The sequence below is a fragment of the Syngnathus scovelli genome, chromosome 6, assembly GCF_024217435.2.
Source record: "Syngnathus scovelli strain Florida chromosome 6, RoL_Ssco_1.2, whole genome shotgun sequence".
Lineage (NCBI taxonomy): Eukaryota > Metazoa > Chordata > Actinopteri > Syngnathiformes > Syngnathidae > Syngnathus > Syngnathus scovelli.
In genome coordinates, this window is record NC_090852.1 from 19,577,932 (window position 1) to 19,589,557 (window position 11,626).

Here is an 11,626-nt window from a genome sequence, read left to right on the forward strand (position 1 = left end):
TGGGAGATGTTCGACACCGGAGGAGCTTTCAGCATTGTCGGTGATGTTGCGGAATACCAAACGATTTATAGTCTGTTTGTTTGTCAGGGTCGCCCGCGTGATTCATTTATGGGAGCGGGGAGGAGGAATGTTTTATCCGCACGTGTTTTGCAAATAAAACAGGAAGCGGTAGTAGTTAGCGGTGCTGCTCGAGTAGGCGGATGCGTGAAAGCATGGACACACACACACACACAGCGTAGCGTTGTCAGTCAGCGAGCCAAAGGCACATGTTTGCCGCTTTCTTGTCTGTCGACGTGTTATCTCGCAGCGGCAGTTGCGGCTCGAACGGGCGGGCGGGCGGAGACATCCTGACTCGCAAAGTGAGACTGCATCTCTCTGGAGCGAGCCCACAAGCCATAAACCGCAGGCGGCCGCTTACTCGCTGCGACTTCAAACACTAACAAGCTGGAATAACATTTTGCTTGGGGTGGCTTCCCTTGACGAGTCCCAGCTGCTGGCAAGCTGCTGGGGAGTAAAGACAAGATTTATTACGGGGCCTTGTTGCGTCGGGATAAAACCTAACCGCACGCTATGGGACGGCTGGGATCAGAGAACACGCCATTACCGCTCCGTTCTCTTTAGATCAGCGCGAGATCCGGCCTTGGAATCCATCAGTCGGAAAATCAATTTTCTTGTCTCAGCTCGCTTCTTCCTGCCGTCGGTCGGGGGCTTCCTCGGGGCGGCGGGTGCCGTTGTACTGACACTTTGGCTTGCCGCTTTTAAACAAAAATTCCCTTTAAGTGATGCGCCGCACTCAGCGTGAAAAGGGATTGGAACGGCCACGCTCGTGCTTGCCGGAGCGCTTTCCGAAGAGGAGATGTGAGGCAGTGGATCAACCTGAAAACAGACTCTCACAACGGCCGTGATGAAATCGTTTTTTTCTTTCATCGGTGAAAGACCAACCACCTGGGGAGGAGGAAGAAATGATGAGGATGGATGGATGGATGGATGGATGGATGGATGGATGGATGGATGGATGGATGGATGGATGGATGGATGGATGGATGGATGGACGGATGGACGGATGGATGGATGGATGCTCTAACGACAAGCTGGCGAATGTCAACACATGCACATCACAATGTTGTGGTGCAAACGAAACAAGGAAGTGGAAGCTTGAGCAGTTTCCACCTTCAAAAAAAAAAAAAAAAAAAGTGGGCGGAAAGTATATGAGGTGTGTTGACTTGCGCAAAGAGCTGCAGTCCAAAGGTCAAGTCGCACACGTGTGTGGTAAGACATCAGTTGTGTTTGGCAACAAAGCAAATGTGTGACAGATGCGTGCTTCTCTCGTGTTTCCTGCCGTCGCCTTGACTTCATTGCGTAATTCAACCCAGCGACGTGACGGCGCGTGCCCGCTTGCGACGACGTGATTGCGTCAAACGCTAATGAAGCGTTTTCACGTAGACGCGCGCCGCCTACGTGATGTTTACGCCGACCTCGCCCTCCAAATTGACACAAGCGGAAGAAGGGGCGACCACCCACGGCGACTCCGGTATGAGGCGCATAGCTCCAACCAGATAAATCTCCACTTTCATGAACCACATGACAAGGGGCTACATCTGCACAACATTTCAGACTATGTTTGGACACGGTGCAGCTTGCAATTCCGACCCTGGAGACGAGGGGGGGGGGGGGGCTGGAAATTAGGGGATGTGGCTGTGCGTGTGATGGAAAGTCATGTGGAAACCGCAGCAGGATGAGTGATGGAGACCAACACCTGCCGGCAACCTTTTCCCACAGCACAGCACGGCACGGCACGGCACGGCACGGCACAGCAGCGCTAAATGGGAAAATTGCTCATCATGTATTTTGGGAGCGAATCATCCGTATGACACACTCAAATTGTTACCTCTTGAATTTGGCTGCTTGTGATAGATGACATGTACTCAGTGGGATCCAGACACAGTCTGTTCCAGGCTCTTGCTCAGCATCCATTTTCTATCGTCGTGTCCTCAGCCTAGCTTAGGTGACATTGGGTGAAAGGCAGGGGTACATGTCCAAAAATGTTTTTGCAATCATTTCTTCTACGCGTCCCCACTTGCCTGAACACGGTATTCTAGTTCATATGATGGTTTTTTTTTTTTTTAGAGAGTGAATTTAGCAGAAGAATCTACCTATTTTTATTCATCTCAGAGGGCGGCCATTTTGGAACTTGCTGTCGACTGAAAATGACATCACAGTGCCAAAGCTTGCAAATGTCACATGACCAAACGTGGAAAACAAGTCATTCCTTTTCTGATCATTTGATCCAGTTCAATTGCTGCGACTCTTTTACAGAAAAATGTTACAGTACACAAAAGTCTTCCAGTACTGTAGTTGCGTATTGCTGAAAGATTTGAAATGGAGTGCTTTTCAAAATGAATACAAGTACATCAAAAAGGAATTTGTTTTACTTTTAGACAGGAATTAAAGGAGTTAACACTAGTACTGTATTGTTTTTTTATTAGTAGTAGTAAGGTGGTTTGTCTCTTGGATGGTAATGGTGTGTGTGTGTGTGTGCGTGTGCGCGTGTGGTGGGGGGCCGTGATTAGTTTTGATGACTTCCCGCATGTTATTTCTGCCTCCACGGCTTCTCGTTTCTATTTGCAGTTTTATGCTGATCCAAAGCCAAATTAGAATTTTGCTGGCTGCCGTTTCACTTTGTTCCCTTTTTCGCGCGATTTTGATTTATAGCCGTAAATCAGGCGCTGTTGCACTAAAAATAACAAAGGAGCAGAAGCGGCCGGCGCTCGTGTTTCTCTGATTGTATTGATTTCTGCCTTTGCGCGGCTCGGGGCGTATTTTATCCAGAGCGGTGAAATAACAAAGGAGATGGGCTGGAAGTTCTCCATGTATACCAATCAGAATTTATAAATTGCTCCATTACCTTTATTTCCCTGGTTACTCTGGGAACATTAGCAATTATTCTCTCATGGGCCTGGCTCATAAAACTAATAATCTGGTGATTTAGTGCCTCGTGGCGCCGTGCGAGGCGGTCGAGCCAACTCCAATCCATTCATCTCGCCACCTATTAGTTTTATTTTGCTGGGACAAATTGCTTTCTTCGAAAATAGGTCAGTATGTGTCCTCGATTAGAAAGCGCTAACAATGCTTGGGTGTTTGCAAGAGTGGCAATGGCTGATTAGCCTTCTCTTTGCATAGTGGGAGGTTGCCTCAATTATCTTTCTCTGGCCGCGTGACAAACTGGAAATAGGCGAGGTTGCGTTGCGTTGCGTTGCAAGCGTGTTGTCTCTGCGCGTTTGTAAAGTCAAAGTTGCTTTCTGGCAGTGGCGCGTGATCATGGAGATGGATGTCAGGGCTCGGGAGCCGAGAGGGCTTCCGCGGAAGCGTGATGGATCCGTCCTACTGTCCCATTAGCGGCTCCCCCGGGAGCCAAAGCGCTGGGATCTGGGGAGACAGACCCAGATTAGCTCATAAATCACGGCCCTCGGGACCGGGGCAAAAGAGTGACATCATCACTCGGAGACGCTCCGTGCTGTGATGTGACTGACGCTGCGGTACCGCTCGGCTGATGCGACTTGACAGCAAACTGTGCCGCAAATCACTCCCGCCAAAACTGTCAGGAGGCCTCAATGTCTTTATCGCGTTTGTTTGTCATCTGCGTGACTTCATCTGCTTTTAATGCAACAAGCGGTGATGTTATTGTAGTGGAATCAAATCAATGGAATAACTCAAACTGAAAAAACATTTGCGTTAACAAAATTTTAGATATACGCGTATATATATATATATATATATATATATATACACACATATATATACATTTTTTTTTTAAATTAATAAATATATATAAATATTTTTTTTAACTGAAACTACTGTATTCCTTACATTACATAAAATAAAAAATAGCTAGATATAGTAAAAATATTTCTGACAAAATAAAAAGAACAAATTTAGCACACACACACACAGTTGTTCATTTCAAAGCAAATTACAAGTCACCCAAACGACACTCTTGGACTCTATAGGTTATTGGGACATACCACAATTACGTACAATTGAGGCTATAGCTACTACAAGTATACATTTTCATTTTAACGAGACATCTTGGCCTATTTGGACCGGCTTTGACCCCAAATTCCATCAAATAAATACGACGAGTCAAGCGTCCTCTGACCACGCAAATGTTCATCTGGATGCACGGACAAACTTCCAATGGACACACTGCAAAGGTCTTGTCAAAAACATGGCATTCTATTTGCTTCCATGTTCAATTTCTGTCAAGCTACTAGCGAGCCAGGTGTTCCAATAATTTTGGCAGTGAGCTGTACACTGCGCTGCGCTGCGCTGCGCTGTCTCTGCTGCCACGCTACAAAGGCTGCTGTGTTCCTGCTGCTACTTGCTAGTAAGTGGCTGTCTGTGAGGCCCAGTGTGTAGTCGGGTCTGTAATAAGGACCGCCGAGCCCTCCCCTCCCCTCTCTCCCACACACTCGCAAGTCTGTGGTCGCACAGCTGGCCCCCAACCACTCCAACCAAGCAACCAAGCAACCTCACCACTTCCCTTCCCTTCCCTTGCTGGCTGGGTGGGTGGGTTGGATGACAGACACGCACTGAGAAGTGAAACGAGTGGGCTTGGCCGCCTCCTCCCCCTCCCGTGTACATACAGTAAACACATGGAGAAAGGAGAAGTGTGTTTTTATGTTTCCTCACATTCAAAATAAAACACTGTCTCATTCAGTCTGCGGATTAGGGAGGTTACACACTCACACACACGCACACACACACACCCACGCAGCTGAACGCAAGCCACGGAGACGTTTATGCAAAGTGATGGATGCTGTCCACGGCTATCAGTGTCAGGGCGGGCGGCACTGCAAACAAACGCCGTGGGGGGTGCCGAGCAATTTGGACAAGTTGGCAGTTACAATTCGGCTTCCTTTCGGGACTGGCACGACAAAAGGGGAGGGGCTATTTGTCACACGAGGGGAGTCATCCAGTTCCCCTCGGACCTCGTGGCTGGACTCCCCTGCAGGCCCGACTGATGTAATCCGCACGAGATAAGAGGCCCCGCTCCGCCCCGCCCGCGGCGGTGGCGGGCGGGCGGATCCGGCCAACTTTCCTGTTTTCTAGTGTCCTGTTGCTTAGTCACGTTGAAGTGATGCCATCACAGTGACCCAATTGTAAAACTAATTGATGGCTGTCGCGAGTTAACTACAGAGCAAATTTCCACTGTCTCCTGTACTTGTTTTGATGTTGGAGGAAAGGGAGGCGCTATTTTAAACGGCTTCAAGCAGATTGCCTTTTAATCAAATTGGGCCGCTGTACAGGAGGCGGGCTCAAATGGTGTTGCCCAAGTTGCCCTGTTTTGAGATGTTCCAGTTTGTTGAAAACTATTTACGTGATAGTGGCTGCAGGGATTTTCCAGTGGCGCTCAGCTAGTGTGGTGGTTAAGCGCGGGAAACTTGAGGAAAGCTAACATAGTCATTATGAGGGAAATGATGTGCACATTTCTGAAGGATCTTTGGCCGGGTTGCCCGAGGAGCCGTTATAATGATGCGGAGGCCGGCGTACTCATCGCACGCACGCACGCACGCACGCACACGACCGCAGCCGCTCAGCACGAGGCAGAAAAACAGGCCGGGCTCGGCCAATGGGCCGGCTCCACGGCTCCGGGTTAAGCGGCTCGCCGACCCCAAAGCGTGAGGTCGGTGCGGAAGGAAAAAAACATCACGCAGGAACCGCAATTGCAGCCCTCAAACATGAAAAGTCTCTTTTTATTTTTGACAGGCTGGTTTGTGCTGCGTAAACAAACTGCCGGGCCACGGCCCGACCCGGCCCGGCCCGCACGGTTGGCCAAAAGCGGTGGAGATGGCGCTCCTCTCCGCTCCGCTCGCGCTTGGCCCTCCCGCCTTTTAACAACTCCGTGGTGACTTAACATTTCCAGATGTCAGAGCTTCGACCGCACTTTGGGCTCACTTAGGTGTCAGATATTTCCTGCCTGATGCAAACTGTTGACTTTGCCCTCTCGCACATGATGGGCTGCTCCATAAATCCAAACACAAAGTGTTTTCCTCCCGACATTGGTATATTGCTTTGATTTACGTGGCTTAAAAGAAGCCTCTGTGTCTACTTAGTCCACCTTTAGGAGGACTTACTGTATATAGTTATTAACCCTCTCGCGTTATTTTTCATCAACTTTGCAGTCCATTTGGAAAATCTGAACAATATGATAAAATAATAAAAATAAATAATAATTCATGCGTGATTAACAATTAGTTCCATTTGAAATTTCCTATGCCCTCGTACTGGGCCTCATTAGCTTGTGTACCTAATATTTTGAGCAGTGAGTGTATCACAATAATTGCGAGTCTATTATCCTGCGTGCTGCTGAGTTGCTGTTTTATTGGGTCACCAGTGTCGGCCTGCTAATGACAGCCGGTTTAATTGGTACCAGCAGAACCCCCGCCTGACTGTAACTTATTTAGCCGCTGTCAGCGGGTCAAGCTACGCTGCACATAAACACGTCTCATTAGTCCTCCGTCGTGTCCTTTGTCTCCCGCTCCGGCATCCTGCGTACGATTTATCTTTATTTGAATTTCACGCATAATGAGATTCTTCCAGTTAGGATGGATAGGAGCGCGGCCGGAACGCCATTAGTCACCGTCGCCGGGAAGTCGAGGATAAATATAGACGCTTGCCAGCATCCTGTTCAAATTCATACACTTTGTGAAAATGAAGATAGTTTTGGAAAGCCTGCCTTGACTATTGCTCAGACTGACAAACATAAAAAAAAAAAAAAAATCCTATTGCCTATAGTGACATTTTAGCTGTCCATACCTTCCGCTAACAACCCAGGCTAAAGTTAGCTTGTTTGTCTCCATCTTTCCTTGAGACCAATTACACTAAAGAAAAAAAACAACAACACCCAAATCAAAGCCAGAACCTCAGAACTATGAACTAGAACTCTTGAATTGCGAATCATATCAGCTCACACCAAAGAATGCAATGGCAAGGGCACCGCTAATGGAGCTTGTGGAAGTTGCGCAATGGCTGTAAATGGCATCCAAGTCCACCGTGGAGGGAGGGAGGGATTGATGGGCCTGCGGATGTCCGCTCCCCTTTGCCTCCTGCGTGCATGACATGTAAATGTGATCATTTGGCGGGTCAATTATCCTTCTTGCCTTGGCTGCAGCTCTGTTTGGCTGCTGACAGATAGATAGATAGATAGATAGAAAGAGAGAGAGAGAGAGAGAGAGAGCGAGCGAGAGATAACCCCACAAGTTTCGTTTGATCCCCGACGGGCGCATCTTGTCAGCGTGTGCTGGCGATACATCCCCTAATCAAAGTATCTGTCGGAGCGAGCCGGCGCGTTCCGCCGGGCTGAGCATCACCGCAGCCTTTCATGTCGCCGGGCCGAGAAGGATCTTTAGCAGGCAGGTACACCGTGGCCTTTGTTGACTACGCCTTGTCCTAGCAGCGGGATACGCAGATGGCCGACAATTATTTCTCGACGCGAGCGCCGACGCTGACGGGCCAGCAGCTTGCACGAGATTGCTGTAATCCTTTATTATTTATGATTGTCTGGGATTTGGGGATGGAGATTGAACACAATCTGTTGAACAACACCGAGATGAGCGCAAGCCAGGCAGCCAGGCAGGAGAGCGGAATGAAAAGCAAACAAAGAGGAAATGAAGACGCAGCGCTCACTGTTAGCGCTGCTTCGGAACCCAGAACACTTTAATCCCATTAACAGCGACTAAATAAACCATTTGTTTTAAGCTTGCCACTGGTGCTGTTTATGCTAATAGGCAGCTCGCTAGAGGCGATTTCACAAGACGTTTGGAGGGCACCGGCTAATAATTAGATTTAATAAGGAAGTCAATTTCCATCCTCATTTGAAATAAAAATAAGAAGCTTAGCCTCTCACAGAACTCGCTTAATTGTTGATTTGGCCGCGCTCGCTCTCTCAGGGCTTCTGACGTTGACATTTTTAACCTCTTTCTGTCCTTGTGCGAAGACAAAAAAAAAATGGGGACGGTTTTAACATCTTTTTTTTTTTTACAGTTTGACTTGCAGCATAAGACAGACATCCTCAGTACTGGAGATGCAGCTTCTCTCTCTGCTTATCTGTACGGCAGTAATATTTGACATTCTTAGCAGAGGATAAAGAATATATATGAGTTTTTTTTATTTTTTATTTCCACATTCCTGCACTGTTTGTGCTCAGATGCTAGTTGTTAGCTTACGGAGTTTTTGTACCAGATAGATGCTAGTTGTTAGCTCACGGAGTTTCTTGTCATGCGTTAGCATTCAATTAGCCAAAGCTATACCCAACATGTCATTCAAATCAAAGGTGTTTTGCTCCGCATTGTGTTGCACGTGAAGTGAAGAAAAGGTACTGCTTGTTCCGAGCTCATCATCCCAATGGAGCGCCGGGTTCTGCTCCAGCGGGCCCATGAGCGCAAGTTCCAGCTCTCTGAGCTCTCTGAGCGCTCTGATCTGCTGTCAGACTTTGTACTGACAACTTCTTCAGCTCTCTATTTTACTTCTCCCGATCTGCTTGCAGGGCCTTCTGTTTTTTTAACCTCCAGAGAAGGCCGGGATCATTTTCTCTTTGCGCGTGTTAAGTCAGCAGGTACAGGAGCACTTGAGAGTAAACGTAGCGCTTCTGCTTTGCACGGAGTGCACAGCAGGTCACTTGCGAGCAACGATGATGTACAAAGCTCGTCGGCAAACATTTCACACGCTCCGACCTCGGTCCTAATTGCATTTTTCTAGCATGCGCTTATTACCTTGATAAGGCGGGCAGACGATCATGTGAAGTCATTCCCATGCCATGTGAATGGAATCATGAACTGTGACTGAATTTAGGCCTCAAGAATCTTTTTAATCACGTCAAACATTTAGCAAACTGGATTAAAGTAACCAAATCAGCTCAAGATGGGCTTAGTCAACTGGTACCGCTTGAACCTCTCATGTGCTTAGTGTTGAATCATCTTAAGGTGTTTGTGTCCCGAAATTGTGGAATATGTCCAGAAGGAAGCAAAGACCGAGCGGCGGGAAAATGACACGCTCAGATTTGTCCGCGCGTGACTTCCTATTTAATTTCAGCTTTGAAAATGCACAGCGTGGGCAAAAATTGTACGTTCATTAGCGTTGCTTTTCTTCAGCCGCACTTTCATTAATAAGACAAATGTGACAGAATTCGCATTCAAATTCTCGGATGACATTTGCATAACTCCACACACGGTGTGAGTAATTTTATTCTTTTATTGTCTGACAAAGATAAGTGCAAAGCTAATCTTATCTTACTTGTGCAAAGAATACTTTGCTCAAGGTGAGGCTACATTGTTATGTCAACACAAGAATAAAAGCAACTTCTTGGCTCTCTTTGTTTATGTCTTGTCTGGGATTTTTTTGGGCCTGTGATTGGAACTTTTCATCGCGTGCTAATCGATTGGTGCGTGTCCTATTTCGACGCTGTTACCCAAGACACATTTTGGTTTGCGGTTGCACTGACCAACAGGACAGCCAAGAGTTATAAAAGTGAAATGTTTGAACACCACCATGATCTCACGCTAATTGTTTCGTGTTGGTGTTGTGCAGAAAGCGAGCCCCCCGCCCCTCCCCGCCCCTCCCCTCCCGGTTGGTTGGCAGCAGCAGTGAGAACAATCTCTGCTCTGTCAAGAATTTGAGCCACCTCTGCAAATAGGCCAGTGTGTAATGCCTTGGGCTGGGTGTTCCAGTCAGGCTGGGGTTTCCGTGTAAATAAACAGTGTGGGGGTCTCACAGGGTGGACCCCCCCTCCCCCCCCCTCCCGGGGTTTGGCCGAGCCTTTGTTGCCTTTAATCCAAGTGCTCTCTATTGCACAGCAAGGGGTGTTGCCTGGCTCAGATTAGGCTCTTGTGTGTGCTTGAGTTTCTCACACAGTCCTTACTTTTTTTTGGGGGGGGGGCACAACTACCCGCTTCCTCAAACTGGCTGACAAGAATGACAAGTAGACCACTGCTGTGCTCAGACCTAAAAACATGACACAATGACATTTGCATTGGCAACAAGTGCCATGGAAGAACATCACTAAACAGAGGAAGGAGTCTAAAAATATTGCTATCATTTAAATATGCGTGGCCATAATGTCCATAATGTAATTGCTCATTGACTGCTCTAGTTAAAAATATGTACAGTACTCATGTCAGTGTCCAAGCTTGACCCTGTAGCAGTATTTGGCGACATTCACTCAGTCCCCACTTCCTAATTGGTAGATAGATTTTTACATTACTTGTCTTTGAATATTCCCATGATTGCTGTCACATAGTTGGGAAATACCACATCACCTTCCAACTATTTTTGATTGAATATGTTTCCTGATTGCAATACGTTGCTCTGTTTATGTTGGCTACATGAAAAACAGAAGAAAGCCAGAAAATGGCTTGTGCAGTGCATCATGGGATACATTGCTCATATTTGGGCTGTATTTTGGGATACATGGAGGGCACTTGAAGGCTTACTACACGTTTGAAAAGCACTAGCAAATGTCGAACTGGCTTTATAGAGCGCTATGGGGCGTGATTCCGCGCAAAGCCACGATAAATCCTCGTGCTGGTGTTCAAGCATCTAGCCACGATTGTGCGTCGTGTGAGAACAAGCTAGCGAAAGGATTAGCATGCTAAAAGCTAAAGCATTTTGCCCGCGTGGAGAGGGGAAAACTACAGGTTGTAATGTTACAACTGCTTCCTTTTCCCCTTTTGTTTAACACTGGCTCTCATTACCACGTGGTGGTAACAGATTGTTTGAACAGGAGAGAAAAGCCATTCGAAGCTAATTAAGCAGCTATTGCAGGCAGAGGAGAGGACCGAGGAGCACAGGCATTTGGCAGCGCTTGACCCCGCGTGGTATTGATTGACAATGCTGCCGCGTGACTGACAGGCACCGCGAGCGCCGGCGAATCGGAAGCCGGTGAGTAAGTGCGCCGCGTCGCCATTGGACGACAAGTCTTAAAGCCACAGGGGCGTCCCACGTGGGGTCACGCTTCAAAACAAGGCGTCGCGGAGCAGACATGGCTGATGTTAATGTCAGACAAAGGCAATCGGCTGTCCTCGGCGCGGCTAGCAAGCTGAATTAGCTGCGAGGGCGTCCGGGATGTGTCTGTCATATGAACCATCACGGAGAAGCCAAGGCTTCGACGCTTTAATTTGATCGTGGATCGATTGGTCATTAACGCGTCCTTCACGGTGTTGTGGAGAGCAGCGGGAGGGAGCAAAGCATCTGATTTGAGGCTTTTACGTCACATATGCGGCCGTAAAGCGTGTCAAGTTGCATCAACGTCTCGCGCACAAACAAGTTCATTTCCCTTCCGCGGAGACTGGCGTCGAATTAGAAATGTGCGCGTACACCTCCGCCCCCCCCTTCTCCCACCGGTGTTGGTCTCACCCAAGAAAACTTTGATTTGGGCGGCAAACGAGCGCGCTAATGAGGACGCGCAATATGTGCATGTCTCGCTCCAATTTGAATGGCTGTTGTGTGTGTGTGCGCGTGTGTGTGTGTGTGCGGGGTAGCCAGGGGCGGGGCGGGTGCCTCCACGCGGTGACGTCATCCGTGTGCTCCCGCCACCCCACGTGGGGCCGCCGCCCTCCGATAGGCAGATGTG